The sequence below is a fragment of the Python bivittatus genome, unplaced genomic scaffold (genome assembly GCF_059951505.1).
Source record: "Python bivittatus isolate LINGU-HERP-01145 unplaced genomic scaffold, Pbiv_v1 ctg000290_np1212, whole genome shotgun sequence".
NCBI classification, from domain to species: domain Eukaryota; kingdom Metazoa; phylum Chordata; class Lepidosauria; order Squamata; family Pythonidae; genus Python; species Python bivittatus.
The window spans coordinates 464,717-481,881 of NW_028277068.1; the positions used below are offsets into that span (position 1 = coordinate 464,717).

Here is a 17,165-nt window from a genome sequence, read left to right on the forward strand (position 1 = left end):
CTTCTTGACTCACCTCTGGTTCCACTGATACCAAAGTGTTTTAAGCAGAGTCCTTTGTCCTCTCCCTCAAGCAATCAAGGATCAAGACCATTCACTCAAGAGAAAACTGGAGAAGCTGGTGCTTCTCTTCAATTCTTAAGTGGTTTCCTTTCTGCCCATTCTTCACACACACTATGGGTGTACACGTTTGTTTTGTCCTTTGAGTCAATCTTGACTCCTGGTTACTACATGGACAGGGCCATGCAGGATTCTTGGCAACCCTTTCAGAAGTGATTTGCCAATACCTTTTTCTGGTATGTTTTTTTTTTTTTTTTATAATGTTTTTTTTATTTTTACAACAAACACAAGACAAACATGAGCAAACAAAAACATAAAAAGGCATAAAAAAGCATCTTCCATTTTATACCGTGTGTCAACCAGTTAAACTCGTTGGTGCCCCTTTCATAATCTTAAATTCTCATATCATCTATTCAAAATATACTTGTATACTTATCAATTAACAATTATTAATCATTCATAGCTAATCTATAAAATCATATATTACAAAAAATTTTAACTTTCAATAGGATTAGTAATACATCTCCATCTATCTATTATATGTGTATATATATAATAATTAATATCAAATTTCTATTATAAAATTTCCTAATCTATTACATTACTATATTTTCTCATCTAATCATTAATAAAAACAAATCCCGTGTCATATAAAATTGCTTATCTTCTTACTCTAATTTCAAATCTCAATTTAACTCATCTCTGCACATTCCATAATTTTGAATAACTTCCTCCTGCATAAGTACTTTTTAATTTTTCCAATTCTTAAGAGTTACAATTCTAACCAATATCAGTTACAGTATCAATTACAATTCTAACCAAGTTACAGTTCTAACCAGATTTCACTACATGTTATACAATTTTTAACTATATATCTCAAATTTATACTTTATTCCAGCGCTTGCATAATTTTGAGTTCACCCTTTTCATTCAATATCCCAAAATATCTGGCTGTTCATTCCTTTTTTCTATATTATTGGATAAGAGAAAGCAATAATAAGTGTCCTTTTGAACATTCTGCTTTTGGAAGCTTCTGTCAGTTCCATCATTGTTGTATTCCCCTGATTTTCTCTTTAAACATCTGCAATAGTTTCTTTCAATATTGTTTTACTTCTTCTTTTGTACATTCTCTTAGTACGATTTTCCATTATAATCTTGTATAATCTTTTTCTCACCCTCAGTGCCAAGAACAAATCTGTCTCTCTTCATTTATCAGTTGATTAACCCTTTTAATTCTCAGTTTATAGGCCTCACAATAATTCCGTTTAATGTTTCTGATTTCTTGTACTATTTCTTCCTTTTCCAATGATCCCGTTTTATGTTTAATTAAGTCCATTTTAGCTTTAATATCTTTTTTCTTTTTCTTTTTTTTTTTTTTTGAGAATTTCTGCAGCTCTTCTTCCAATTTTTTATAGTCATCCTCAATAGTTTAAAGATCTTTTTCTGCATTGTGTTTCTCGTATAGTCTATTATCTTGATAAACCTTCATTGAGTCAAAGGATTCTTTATCTTTGTTCTTGCCAAAAATAAGAGAAAAAAAGAAGCAAAAGGAGAGAAAAAAAAAAGAAGGAAAAATAAAAAGAAAAGGAAAAGAAGGAAAAGGCTAAGCCTCTTTAAAAAAAAAATCCATCTGGGGGAATAGAGAGCAAAGCAGAGCTTCTAGCAGAAAAAAGAGCTACTGCCACTAATCAAGGCTCTTGTGACTGGCTCAAACTTTCCATCTTAATGTTTTCAAAGTCGCTTTCAACTCCACTTTCTTGTTTATAGTTACGGATGGCACCTGTATAAACATGCACATCCCACTATCTTTTTAGAAAGCACAGGGTCTTTGAGCGTGCGTCACAATGAAAAAAAAAAGCACTAAGTCGCGCCTCTAAATGGCAGTGCAACTTTCTTTCATTTACTTTCTCTTAACTCCACTTTCCCCATTTCAAAGTCAAAAAGATATAAATTTCTTATAACAATAAAGAAATCTTAGTAAAAAAAAAGGCTTAAAATAAAGAGTTATTGAGTATTAAAAAGAGAAAGCCAATCCAGTTAAAAATATTTTTTTTTAAAAGAAAAACATCTTGTCAATTCCACTAAAAAGGGAAAGTTGAAAAGAAAAATTTTCTCCCCCTTCTTTTTTTTAATAGGGTTCAATCTCGCCGCTTAATCCACTTTTCTTCACTTTTAAAAATCTCTTTAAGTTACTTAAGGTGTTCTCTAAGAATAGTTGAATAGTAAAAGTCCATCTCACCCAGTTGACACCCTTCTCTTCCATCTTCCTTTGGAGCTGTCCCGGCTTTCGCAGCCATTTTTGGCTGCCTCTCCTCCGCCGGCTTCAAGAGCTTCTCCCCGGATCGATCTGGGACTTGCGGCGTCCCTGAGATCCGCGGGATGCGCCCTTTGCGTTCGCCATCTCTACGGGACGGCTTAGGTCCATCGGGACCGTCCGGGAGAGGAGATATCGGCTGCCATCCTGGGAGCCCAGGATCGCCCGCCGTATCGCCGCGACGCCAGCTCCGCCCTCTCCTTTCTGGTATGTTTTTTGACTTCTCAGTCTGGGGCTGAGAGAGCAAGAGAGCAAGTGACAATAATGCACAGATTGTCTGGAGATTTACTGTTTTGGTTTTCAATCAGCATAAACAGAGATGCAGAGATGAGGAACTTTGGGGACAAAGACCTGTGCAGTCACTGAATGCAGCATCATCATATATTGCATGTATCTTTTCAGGAAAGGCAATGTGATGTACTGGAAAATTCTGTCCTTCCTTTTTGCCATTGAGGAGATCAATAAGGATCCCCACCTCTTATCCAACATCACCCTGGGCTACAACCTCCATGACAATTTTTCTAGCAGAAGAATGACTTTGGATGCTCTGGTGGACCTGCTTTCGCCTGGAGAGGCCAATGTTCCAAACTATAGCTGTGGAAGGAAGAAAAACATGCTCGTTCTCCTGGAAGAGGCCAACTCTGACATATCCATCCTCACTGCTGCCATGTTGAGCATCTACAAAATCCCACAGGTATAGAGCAGGTGAATGTAGCACAGGTTAAGATGAACAATCCATCTTTGTTTCATCTTTCAGTCTCCCAAAAAGACAAGGGCAAGCACAGGGACAACTACAGTTAACAGTTACAAGTGAGCAAAAATGGTCATTCATAATGTATACCTGCTCAGATCACAAACTATTCAGGCTCTTTGGAAGTGTGGACTTTCCAGAAGAGGAGATCTGGATTGCCTCTATCGTTAGCCATCCATTGATGACCGTTGCTTGTTTACATTCTCTGCATTTCTGCTTTCCCATTAAGTCCACCACGTTAGGCTGGAATATTCCAACCACTACCTAACCTCTGACTCTATCTTTTCAGGATCTAATAGCTGGGGTTTTCACGGACACAAAATAACACACAAACCTCCTTTTTTTTCTTTTCAGATCAGCTACACTTTTATTTCACCATTCCTAAGTGATAAAACTCAGTTACCTTTTTTCTACCAGACCGTCCCCAAAGAAGGTGCTCAGAACCTGGGGATTGTTAAATTGCTTCCGTATTTTAGGTGGACATTCATTGGAGTCTTTGCTGCCGCCACTGATAATGGGGAGCGTTTCATTAGGACTTTCCCTCCTGTGCTGACTCAGAACGGTATTTGTGTTGTTTTTGCACAAATCACATCGCTGAATATCAAGAACATCAACTATCTGATTTCTGTTTTCTACAAGTGGAGCCAAATCAATGTATTTGTTTACTATGCAGAGTTTACATCCTTCTTAGATGGAGAATGTATTCTAGAAAGGGTATTCAGGTTCTTCAGAAAACCTGTTGTAGGGAAAGTTTGGATCACAACACCTTTGTGGGACCTCACCATGGAGTTATCATACAGTAATCTCCCTTTCAGATACACCCATAGCATACTCTCTTTTGTTATCCAGACAAACAAAAGGACCAAATATGATGATTTTAATTATTTCTTCTTTCTTATGGAGCAGCTCACTCTTAAACATTTTCACTGTTCATATGCAAAGCCTGCCTTGTCTGTGAAAGGCTGGACAAGGTGTTCAGAGAAAGAGAACTTGGAGACTCTACCTCAACAGGAGATTGAGCAGATCTTCTCTCTAGACAACTCCTTAACTTACAACGCCATCCGGACTGTGGCTTATGCGTTAAATGCGGCCTATTCATCCAAATCCTGGAGGACAATAATGGGGAGAAAAGACAGGTTGGAAGTTCAAAAGATCCAGCCCTGGCAGGTAGTCCCTTTCCCATTCCATGCATAATGCTATGCATGAAATATGTGTTGAAAATGACAAAACAGCAAAAGCTCTGAGAAAATGTCAATGTATTGAGAAAACTACTTTTTATGAAACATTTCCTTTAATAAAATTCTTTGTTCTTTTGTCCACTTATATTTGGCCTCCATCAAATGCTGAATGGCAAATTGTATCTTGGCTGTATTGTCACACACCACTACAACTCTCCTATCTCATGTGCTTTCAGCTCATCTTTCTTCAGTTTCTGGAACTGGATGCTTGTGGAAAGGGATTTGGAGTCTCTCCAAATATATTACAGTCTAACACAACATTGTATTTCATTGCATAATTGTCAGTGTATATCCTTTGAGTGGCACCCAAAGAGTGCCAGAATCAATAGGTCAGATGCTCCTTACTTGGTGGTGTTTCTTCAGATAACAAGGACATGGAACAGTTGATTACAACTATTGACATTTGCTTCCCAAATTCCTAAAGCCAATTAATATTTCCGGGACTGAAATGTCCAAACTGATACTGCATCTTCTACATTGTTCCATCTTCTCTGTGTAGCTTCACCCTTTCCTAAAGAAAACCCAGATTTACAATGACACCATGGATGGAATGTATTTGGATGGGAATGGAGATTTGATGGCCGACTTTGACATCATGAGCTGGGTGTTGTTTCCTAATAAGTCAGCCACCAGAGTGAAATTTGGGAGTCTAGCAAGAGAAGGATCTGCAGGAGTCAAATTCAGCATCAACAAGGAAATCATCGTGTGGCCCCAATGGCTCAACAGGTGGGGAAAAAGATTTCCCCTTTCTTTATATTTTGTTCTCGAGTGGAAATGCTCCCTTCTGCACAGGGGATGCAGTCATAGCAGCAACATGGTTTTCCCTCCTGGACCACCTTGAAGTATCTGGGCTGACAAGCCTCCACACACTGGTAGCAAGGCAAGGGCTGAAAGGGAAGAAAATCGGCATTCAGAATCATCTGCACAACTGATCAGCTACCAAATGAGACACAGAGTTGGAAGGAGGTCAACAAAATAGGTCCATGCAAAATGGACTAGAAATGGAATGTTCTGTTTTTCCTCCAGACTAAGTTGTGGTGGCCATTTCAGGGGTAGTCCAACAATTTTGGGTGTCCCCTCCCTTTCCAAACTACGTATCAGAATGACTGCCTTCAAATGCAGGCTTTGGACTTGTGTTCTTTTAATTCAGCACTAGGAAAATGGACAAGGTGTTTTGTGGCATATTGAAGGCATCTGCCCCAAGGACACAGAGAGGAATGGCATGGTGGTGAAGGGAAACGGGAGCAGCATTTAGGAGGAGGGAAGAAATAAAACCACTTAAGAGAAAACATATTCATTTGGACATGAATAAATTCAAGAAGTTGATGCTATGGCCAGACATTTGGTAGTACCGATGTGCAAAACCAGAATTCCAGGAGAATTGCTATTTCTCCTCAGGATCATACCGATGTGGTTGTTCCAGAGTTGCTTGGGCAATTTTCAAGTCAGTCCCCCAAAATGGAAGTATCTCTGACTATCACAAACTGCTTCCAGTTTCAAGAATAACTTTCTAGAAAATTATTGGACTACCCCTGAAATGGCCACCACAACGTAGTCTGGAGGAAAAACGGAACATTCCATTTCTAGTCCATTTTGCATGGACCTATTTTGTTCACCTCCTTCCAACTCTGTGTCTCATTTGGTAGCTGATCAGTTGTGCAGATTATTCTGAATGCCGATTTTCTTCCCTTTCAGCCCTTGCCTCGCTCCCAGTGTGTGGAGGCTTGTCAGCCCGGATACTTCAAGGTGGTCCAGGAGGGAAAACCATGTTGCTGCTATGACTGCATCCCCTGTGCAGAAGGGAGCATTTCCACTCGAGAAGGTGGGTGAGAAGAGTTAAGGCAGTCCTTGGGAAGGCAGCAAAGGTTCCTGCAGACCTTTTCTATGTAGATGTTTTAAATTTGGATAATTGGGGGGGGGGATATTTATCTAATAACCAGAAATTATTTCACAAAGTGGATAACAAAAACATGACCTAGGAGAATCCACTGCAATGAGATTTTGAGATGTAAAGGAAACCTGGCAGCTAACTAGAAGCTTCTCCAGCTTTGTGAAGGGCCAGTTGAAGTGACACAAAGTGGGCTATTGCTCTGAAGTGCTTCACCATGACAGAGAACACAGCATTGCTTCTACAATATGAAGCTCTCTGTCAAGGTGAATTAAAGCCACCTCAGTAAGACCTAGTCTGTCATCCTGGGATCTTCTTGGTTCCAGTATGGACTCAGGATATCCATACTCTGCCTCTCCATCTTCCTCCAAAATATCCAAGGAGTAAGCAAGCATGGTGTTTCCTGTGGAACATCTATTTGGGGGAATAAACTGGTAGTCCACTGGAGACCTTCCCAAATGATATTCTCAACTTTTGCTCCTTATGGTGTCCAGAGATGCAAAACAGCAGGAGAAAAATGTGAACCATCTCTCCCCTCAAACTTTGCCCCTTCTCTCAACTACATTTTCTCCTTTTATCAACTTTGGACACTTAATAGTGCACATACAGTACTGTGCAAAAGTTTTAGGCAGGTGTGAAAAAATGCTGTAAAGTAAAAATGCTTTCAAACATATATATTGTAATTGTTTATAACTGTTATAACTGTTTGTTATAATTGTTTGTAATTGTTACAAAATGCAAAGTGAGCGAACAGAAGAAAAACCCAAATCAATATTTGGTGTGACCACCCCTTTGCCTTCAAAACAGCATCAATTCTTCTAGGTACACTTGCACACAGTTTTTGAAGGAACTCAGCAGGTAGGTTGTTCCAAACAACTTGGAGAACTAACCACAGATCTCCTGTGGATGTAAGCTGCCTCAAATCCTTCTGTCTCTTCATGTAATCCCAGACAGACTCGATGATGTTGAGATCAGGGCCCTGTGGGGGCCAAACCATCACTTCCAGGACTCCTTGTTCTTTTTTACACTGAAGATAGTTCTTAATGACATTGGCTGTATGTTTGGGGTCGTCTTGCTGCAGAATAAATTTGGGGCCAATCCGACGCCTCCCTGATGGTATGGCATGATGGAATACATCTACATACAGAAATACATCTGCCTGTATTTCTCAGCATTGAGGACGCCATTGATCCTGACCAAATCAACTCCATTTGCAGAAATGCAGTCTCAAACTTGCAGGGAACCCCCACCATGCTTCACTGTTGCCTGCAGACACTCATTATTGTACCGCTTTCCAGCCCTTCGGCGAACAAACTGCCTCCTGCTACAGCCAAATATTTCACATTTTGACTCACCAGTCCAGAGCACCTGCTGCCATTTTTCTGCACCCCAGTTCCTGTGTTCTTGTGCATAGTTGCATCGCTTAGCCTTGTTTCCACGTTAGAGGTACGGCTTTTTGGCCGCAATTCTTCCACGAAGACTGGTTCTGGCCAGACTTCTCCAGACAGTAGAAGGGTGTACCTGGGTCCCACTGCTTTCTGCCAGTTCTGTGCTGATGGCACTGCTGGACATCTTCCAATGTCGAAGGGAAGTAAGCATGATGTCTCTTCCATCTGCTGCATTAAGTTTCTTTGGCCGACCACTGCGTCTGTGGTCCTTAACGTTGCCCATTTCTTTGTGCTTCTTCAAAAGAGCTTGAACAGTACATCTTGAAACTCCAGTCTGCTTTGAAATTTTTGCCTGGGACAGACCTTGCTGATGTAGTATAACTGCCTTGTGTCTTGCTGCTGTGCTGAGTCTTGCTATGATGTATGACCTGTGACATGAAACTCTCTTCCACAACCTCACCTTAGTAGCAGAGTTTGGCTGTTCCTCACCCAGTTCTAAGCCTCCCTCACAGCTGTTTCTGTTTCAGTTAATGACTGTGTTTCAACCTACATATGAAATTGATTATCATTATCACCTGCTTGGTATAATTGGTTAATCATACACCTGACTCTAATCCTACAAGATCCCTGACTTTGTACAAGTGTACAAAGTGTGCAAGTGTAAGAATTCATGCTGGTTTGAAGCCAAAGGGTAGTCACACCAAATATTGATTTGGTTTAGATTTCTCTTCTATTCCTCACTTTACATTTTGTAAATTGATAAACATAAACAATTACAATATATATTTTTGAAAGCATTCTTACTTTACAGCATTTTTTCACACCTGCCTAAAACTTTTGCACAGTACTATATGTACATAACCACAATACTCCTAGGTTTATCACTGCCCCCAACACACAAATTAGGTTCATGTTTTCTTATTTCAAAGTATAACGCCCATCCTATAAATTATAACACCCATCTTATACTTTTGTGGAAGATGCTACACTTGTCCTTTGCAGATGCAAACCACTGCACCAGATGTCCACAAGATCAGCATCAGAACAAGCACCAAGATCAATGTATCCCCAAAATTGTCATCTTTTTGTCCTATCAAGAGAATTTGGGGATCATCCTTACTTCCTTTGCCTTATTCTTAATCTTAACCTCAGGATTTGTTTTAGGAATCTTCATTAAATACTGAGAAACTCCCATTGTCAAGGCCAACAACCGGGAGCTCTCCTACGTCCTCCTCATATCCCTCCTGCTTTCCTTCTTGACCTCTTTCCTCTTCATTGGCCGGCCAAGGAGAGCCACCTGCCTTCTCCAACAAACAGTCTTCAGCATCATCTTCTCGATTGCTGTGTCTTCTGTCTTGGCCAAAACAATCATGGTGGTGCTGGCCTTCCTGGCCACAAAGCCAGGGAAAAGGGTGAGGAACTGGCTGGGGAAGACTTTGGCCAACTCCATCAACTTTTCTTGTTCTAGCATCCAGGTTGTAATTTGTTTCATCTGGTTAGGCGTCTTTCCACCATTCCCTGATTCTGACATGCATTCCCAGCCTAGAGAGATCATTCTGCAGTGCAATGAAGGACCCTCTCTCATGTTTTACATTGCCCTCAGCTACATGGGTTTCCTGGCTGCCGTCTCCTTCATGGTGGCTTTCCTGGCCAGGAACCTGCCTGGGACCTTCAACGAAGCCAAGCTGATCACCTTCAGTATGCTGGTCTTCTGCAGCGTCTGGATCTCCTTTGTGCCCACCTACCTGAGCACTAAACGGAAGTACATGGTGGCTGTGCAGGTCTTCTCCATCTTGGCCTCCAGTGCAGGGCTTCTTAGCTGCATCTTCACCCCTAAGTGTTACATTATTTTGCTGAGGCCAGATCTGAATACGAAAGAGCAACTGATGCTGAAAAGTGAAGTAGAAAACTGATTCTGATGGACATTCTTGGGGTATGATTCCCACCCAATATTTTAATTCATCATTAGCTACTTTTCAGGGGAAAACACTAATTCTCTGGCTGCTTTTTAAAGTGATCTCCTTCTGCTAAAGCCCAGTTTCTATCTCTTTATGTTTCTGTGTCTGATAGGAGAAAGAAGGCTGCAATGCAAAACGGGCATCTTGTTATAAACTGAAGGACTATTTTCTCTCTCCTATCATTATTTACATGTTCTCCCCTGAAGAGGCCAAACCAATTGCAGATAGCTTGCTCAAGTGTGTCACTCTTAGCCACAGCTCCTAGCACTGGGAACTCATCTGCTGACCATTTCTTTCAATACCTTTCACTCCGAAAGGCTACAGTGGACCCACCAACATGTGAGGTCTTGTGCTCAGAGAAAACCTGCATTGAAAATATTGGGAGAACCTCAGAGATTGACACCTTTCTCCTGGGGCTTACTTAAACCTGAGATCATTCACACAACATCCTGCTGGTGGAGCTGGTCCTTTAAATCCTCCCTGACTTATGAAAATGTAGAGTAGCAATTAGATTACCTCAGAGAAACACTCTCATTACCACAGTTGTTTCCTCCAGCTCATGGTGATGGAGCTACACCCACTTCCAGGTGTGGCGCTTGTAATGAGAGTCATATCCTGGCTTGGTTCCCAAGGTCAATGAATGAGGCATCTTTACTTTAAGAAACAGTGGACCCTGCTTTGTAAGCATGGTGGTATTACAAAAGAGGAACATATTCTAATCTTGAATACAAGAAGAGAAGTTGCTGAGATGTCCAATATGCAAAAGGCCATTTCTTTCAAATTAACAAGAAAAGTCTTCGTATCAACATCAGTGGGAAATGACTTTCAAGGCTGTCCCATGGAAGAAGTGGGGGACCTGTTCTCTGTTGAAACCAATAGCAGGACAAGGCCAAAAGCTTGACGTTCAAGAAAGGAGATTTCAGGTGTATCTTAGGAGGCCTTTCCTGATGGGAAGAGCTGTTAAGCAGTGGAACCATCTGCAGAGAACAATAATGGGCTCCTTCCTAGAAGGGATGATCTACTGGACTCCTGCACTGAACAGAGGGCTAGACTAGATGATCTAGAAAGCCCCCTTCCAAGTCATCCATGTTTTAGTTCTCTTTTTGTAAAATAAAATGAGATCAGATATAGATGTCTTTGTCAATAGAGCTTCATGTGCAACCTGGACACTGCACAATTCCTAGGTAAGACTAATCCTTCTAAATCTGTCACCTCTACCTGCTTCCTCATTAAAATTGGAACTCAGTCTAAATTCACTGGCCTCAGTGTCGAAGTAGCTTCCTTCAATTTTTTCCACAGTTTGCTTTATATCCAGCCCAGTAGAGAATTTGAAATCTTGGAACTGTTGTTTCTCTTGATTTGGAGAGTGTAATGAATTGTATCTTGTCCAGATCAAAGTGGTGGGGAATGTCTGTGGTTATAGCAGCCCTGGAAAGTGAGGAGGTGGTTCAGAGAAGGATCATTGGGTCTAGAAATGGATCCCCCCAAACATGCTAGAGTAATTCAATCTCAATGAGGGTGGACCCCTGTGGTTGTGTGTTCAGCAATTGGATCTGGTGGCAAAACATAGAGGGTTAGGAAGATCTAGCTGGAGATCTAGATTGGCACTCAAACATTTCTGGGGACCCTGGAATATAACCTACCTAGCTGCAAGGTTTGGAGCACCTAATAAATTGTATCTTATCCAGATGTGGGATGTTGTGGGAAAGGTCTAAAGCAACCATGGAAGTCAGGAGGAAGTTCAGAGGAGGAGCATGGGGCCACTAATGCATCTCCTCAAACCACCACACAGAGCTGTTGGCAAATGGCTTTAGGAACAGTTTTTTTTAAAGAATATAGATATAGATGTATAATAAAAACACTAAGGCAACCTCGGTCTGCACTAGCATGAATATCAGCTGGTCACTGTTTCTCAAGAGCAGGAACGCACAAGATAGTCCTCTACCTGCCCCCAGCCTACAAGGAAGACTATCTCCACCCATCTTTTCCTGCTAAACTTCAAAAGTAGCATTTTTTATTTGTGCTGACAGAAACTGTGCTGTCCCCTTTGCCAGCTGCCCTTCATTCATTGTTGGCCAAGGTCTCCACTCCAAATGGCTGCTAGTCATTCTCCTCCACAGCCATTTTGTCCTAGGCTCCTGGACTGCCTGCCACTTCTGAAGGGACCTTGACCAGTGAAGCTGGGCTTCTTCCTTCAGTGCACCGGCAGATGGTGAAGCCTGCACCTTTCTCCTCTCTTTCTACATCCACCTCTGTTCCTTCTTCTGCTTTGTTCAGCCGCCTTTTCAGCTGAATCCCTAGCAATAAATTATGGCCTTGGGTGGAAAAGGAGCCAAGGAGCCAAAAGAAGGGAGCTGGACTGCTGAATCTGGGAAATGCCAGGGTGTTCTGGGTGCAAACTGAACTGGAAATCGCCCACAGTAGTTCAACCACAGCAAGGTCTTTGGGACAGAGTTCCCTGTCCTCTGCTCTGCAGTTGCCCATCCAGAGGAGACCCAGCTGCCTCCATCCATGCTTTCACCTTCTGCAAGGTTCACCATTCATCTTCTCTTCTGTTGGCTTCTTCTCAAGGCCTCTGATGCACCATCCTTCTTCCAGCCCTCATCCTCTTTTTTGTCATCCAAACACTCTCTCCTTACCTCTGCTGAAGCCGACACAAACAATTCCTGCTATGCAGTCAGAAGAATAAAACAGAGCTGCTGTTATTATAAAGGTTCTCATCATTAATTAGATTTATAAGGCCACCAAATCAGAGGGACTCCAGGAACTCCAGGAAGTTCTCCAGGAAACTCTCTCCTCTGACAGATGCCTCAGTGCAAAGTTATTGCTCTGCAGACAGAAACCAGTTCACGCCCTGCAGCTTGTCAGGCTTCGTTAAAGAATTAGCCACAGTTTAGAAGTAGTGGAACAAATTGAGACAGCCTCAGTCATCTTGGTGATTGACTAGATCGGGGACATACAGTATATCTTTGCTGATTCTGCTGCATTTCTCAGCTGCTTTCAGTTCCATTGATCCTGGTATTTTTCTAGATGGATCCCTTATAGGGATGGATCTTGAAGGCAGGGGCCTGCGGTGGTTGCAGTCCTTCCTGGAGAACCACTCTCAGAAGACAGCGCACCCTGTAACTGGGAGAGGCAGTCCCTCAAATAACCTGGCCCCATGCCATCTATGGTTTTAAAGCTCATCGCCAGCACCTGAATTGGACCAGGAGTCAAACAGGCAGCCAACGCAGCTCACGGACCTGAAGTGTAAATGTGCAACTTCTTGGGGCACACGTGACTTCCTGCGCAACTGCATTTTGCACATCCTGAAGCTTCCAGATTACTCATCAAGGGCAGCCCCATGTAAAGCGTGTTAGAGTAGTCCATTTGGGAGGTGACTAGGGCACGAATGACTGATAGTTAAGCCTCCCAATACAGGATTGGGTGCAACTGGTATACAACATGAAGCTGTGCAAAGGCCCTCCTGGCCACAACTGCCACCTGCTCTTTGAGCAGGAGTTGTGAGTCCAGAAGGACCCCCAGATTGTGCACCGGGTCTGTTTGGGGCAGTAGAACCCCATCTAGCATCAAAGATGGTATATCCCCAGATACAGAAGGTCCCAAAACGCAAAGCTACTCAGTCTTGCCAGGGCTCAGCTGAAGCCTGTTGTTCCCCATCCAGATACCCACAGCCGAGAAAGGACATTAACAGCATCATTTAGCTCACCAGGGGCAGAGATGTACATCACCATACTGATGGTACCTCACCCCATCCCGATGGATGATCTCAACCAGCAGCTTCATGTAAAAGTTAAATAGGAGCCAAGAGAGAATTGAGCCCTGTGGTACTCCACATAGTAGGAGCCGAGAGCCAGAACTCTTACTCCAAATCAACACCAACTGGAACCAGCCTTGGAGGAAGGAAGTGAACCAGCACAATACCATGCCACCCATTCCCAATCCCCAAAGGTCAATGGTATCCGCCCCCAATCCAGAAGGATACCATGGTCAATGGTATTGAAGGCCATTGAGAGGTCAAGAAGAGCAAGGATGGATGCATTACCACCATCCCGCTCCCACCAGAGATCATCCAAAAATGAGACCAATGCTATTTCTGTCCCATATCAGGGCCTGAATCCTGACTGAAAGGGGTCCAGATAACCCGCTTAATCCAGGATCCTCTGAAGCTCTTCTGCAACCACCTTCTCTACAACCTTCCCTAAAAAGGGGAGGTTGGGTACTGGATAAAAATTGTCCAGGATGGTGGGATCCAGCGAGGGCTTCTTGAGGAGGGGGCAGACTAACACCTATTTAAGAGGTGGAGGAACAACCCCCTCCCTCAAGATAGTCATCACTGCCAGAACCCACCCACATGTCACCTTCTGGGTGGCCTTGGTCAGCCAGGAAGGGCGTGGACCTATTTTTAAAAAACAATTGTTACTGAAGTTTATATAAACCAGATAAAACTAATACAAAAATCAAATACAAAACTCATTTTGACTGGGAGCACCTTTGCACAGAGGCACTTTGTGCACCAGTTGCACCTGTTCCTAGACAAGAAGGTCTCAGTCACTGTCACTCACACTTTGGTCACCTCCTGTCTGATTATTGCAATGCACTCTCCATGAGACTGCCCTTGAAGACCTCTTGAAAGCTGTAGCTGATCCACAATGCAATAGTGCAGTTCGTTATGACCATGACTCAATATGCCTGCTATTCTGTGAGCTGCATGACTCCCAATGGGCCTCCAGGTGCAATTCAAGGTGCTAGTTATTACCAAAAATCCATTCATAGGGCCAGATAACCTCCCTCTGCCAACAGAGTTGGCATGTTCCATGTCCCTTTTATTCAACAGGATCATCTAATAGGACCCAGGAAGCGTGCCTTCTCTGTCATAGCACCTGCCCTATGGAAAATCAGATCCCACAAGATTCAGTTTGGCTGGCCCTGACCTTGCTGGCCTTTCATAACAAAGACCCCGTGCAGATGTTGCACAGCACCAAGTGTCTTTCCAAGTCTCTTCTTCCAACAGTCAAATCCGTCATTCGCTGCAAACAGAGATCTATCTTTTAAAAACTGGATTGGAATTGATCTCAAGATCCTTCTTTTGAAGTCAAGTCTTCAAAAGTCAAGTGAAGGGACTCCATATTGGAGCCAATCTTCTCACAGCCACCTTAACCAAAGAGTTAAGAGTGACAGTTATTCTCACACAGATCACCTTATTGCTTTGTACAGTCCAAAGGGGAGTATTTTAGGATGGCACTCAGATCCCTTTGGAGATTAAGATCCCAGATTCAGCATTTCAGCATTTCCTTGACCATCTCTGAACTTAAAGAAGTCATAAACTCTACCTCTGTAGTAAAGATAAACCACTCTGTCAAAAGGATCTTAATAGACTTGAACATTGGGCCCTATCCAACAACATATGGTTTAGTAATGAGAATTGTAAGGTTATACGCTTAGGTTGGAAAACCAGATGCCCAGATACAAGATAGGCAATACCCAGCTTGATAGTTGTACTTGTGAAGAGCATCTGGGCATCCTGCTAGCCCACAGATTAAGCAAGAGCCAACAGTGTTCTGGAGCTGCCAAAAGAACCAATGCAATCTTGGGTTGCATCAACAGAGGTATAATGTTGAGATCAGAGGAGAAGGTAGTATGGCTCTATGCTGCACTGGTCAGACTGCACCTGGACTATTGTGGTCCAGGTTTGATCACCACAATGTAAGAAGGACACTGAGGACCTTGAAAGAGTTCATAGGAAAAAAAAATAACAAAGATGGTCTTTGCTTGGGCTAGGTATGTTTAACCAGAGGAAGAGAAGCATGAAGGAATGTGTGACAGCAATCTTCTCATATTTAAAGGGCAAGTCACAGGGAAGAGTTATGGATTTATTCTCCACCCAGACAAAAATCATCAGGTGGAAACTTACAAAGGAGATCCAAACTTGAATTTAGAGGAATTTCTTGATTGTGAGAGCTATTAAGCAGCGGAACAGCTTGTCTCCAGAAGTCACGGGGACTCCATCACTGGAGGTCTTCAAGCAAAGGTTGGACAGTCATTGTCTGGGATGGTTGAGGATTCCTGCCCCGGGCAGGAGGTTAGATTTAAATACTTCCAAGGTCCCATCCAACCCTAGGAGTCTATAATTCAGTCCATGTTGCCTCTGGATTTCAGATGCAGGCTCACTTGGAACTCCAGAACTCTGAATAGGCTGGTGTTTTTTATTCCAGCGTACCAGCAGTGGATGGAGGCAAAACGCACATTACATTTCCTTTCCCTGAACAAGGCTGGTTTTAATTTTGTCTTGACAAACTCTGACGACCTGGATCCTAGTTTGGGGGAACTTATTTCATGAACAAAGATCCTGACCCTTATTAATCCATGTCAAGCCTAACAGAGTTGCATCACTGAGCTCTTGCAAACATGTTTTTCTCCAGATGTACCTGTGATCATGGAGTGACAGAGAGAGATGTCACCAAGGAGAAACTTCTCCTGGTAATTATCAAAAGCATAGCAATTGTTCTTTCTCCTGCTCCTCACCAACCCTCCAGAGCTTTCCCAGAAGAGCTTGGCATCTACAAGCTGAACCTCAGACTCCAAAGCAATCCACGTGACAATTTGCATCAACCTGGAAAGCAAGGGAATAAATGCCTCCCATCCCATCTGAGAGCTGGGATCGAGTTTTTCAAAGACAGAGCTGACTTTCTCTCAAACCCTTAGTTATGAGGAAGCCATGGCTGGCTCCATCTGCACTGAGAAAGGCACTGAACTGCCTTGGTCTTACACAGGGACTCTGGTTGCCTCCAACTCTCCTTCTGACTGATTGAGAAGAGGGGTTGCAAGGTCACAGAAAGAATGGTCCTGCTACATCTGTTTCTGATGCTAACTCTTCCCCACACAGCCTGTGGGATGCAGAGGGTCAAATGCCCTCTGACTTTGGAGCAGGACGGAGTAGTCCAATTGAATCACTACAGACCAGGGGATTATCTCATTGGGGGCATCCTGCCTCTAAGAAAATCTCAGCTCCGACTGTACAGTTTCAATGACCCTCCCTCGAATAGGCATCTTGTGTAAGTGTCCCCTGGTACTACTGGTTTCAGATAGCTCTGGTCCTGCCTTATCATCAGGAATTGTCCCCATGATTCTGTGCCTGCCTTAGGTAGCAAAGTCCTCTGTTGACTTTAGGGAAATTTTAAGCCATGAATGCAGCATGCAGAAAGAAGGATTAATTAAACCCTGAAGTACAGTGAGATCTTTCTGCTCTTAATCTGATTAGGATCCTCATTCCCTGAATCCATCAGAGTTTCCAGTGTTAGACTGGGGGGGGGGGGGGGGCATGCTTTGCAGAATGGTTGAAAAAGAAATGGTTAGTGTAGAAATGAAAAAGACCTGCCCGTCTCCAGTGGTCATCCAGGAGATGGAGCTAATTTTTGCTCTGTTGCTCCAAAAGGCAGAGCAAGATCCAACAGGGAGAAATATAAAGAAGCAGATTTCTGCAAAACATTCAGAGTTCCTTCATCATGGTGGGAGTTCAGATAAGCCTAGCAGATGCTTAAAATGATATTGCCCACCATTTCTTCCCATGG

The 17,165-nt window shown here is 42.9% G+C and overlaps 1 pseudogene; it reads left to right on the forward strand.

The window, feature by feature from the left end:
• Positions 1–2,786: 2,786 nt before the first annotated feature.
• LOC148215424 (vomeronasal type-2 receptor 26-like) lies at positions 2,787–9,549 on the forward strand (annotated as a pseudogene).
• Positions 9,550–17,165: the final 7,616 nt, after the last annotated feature.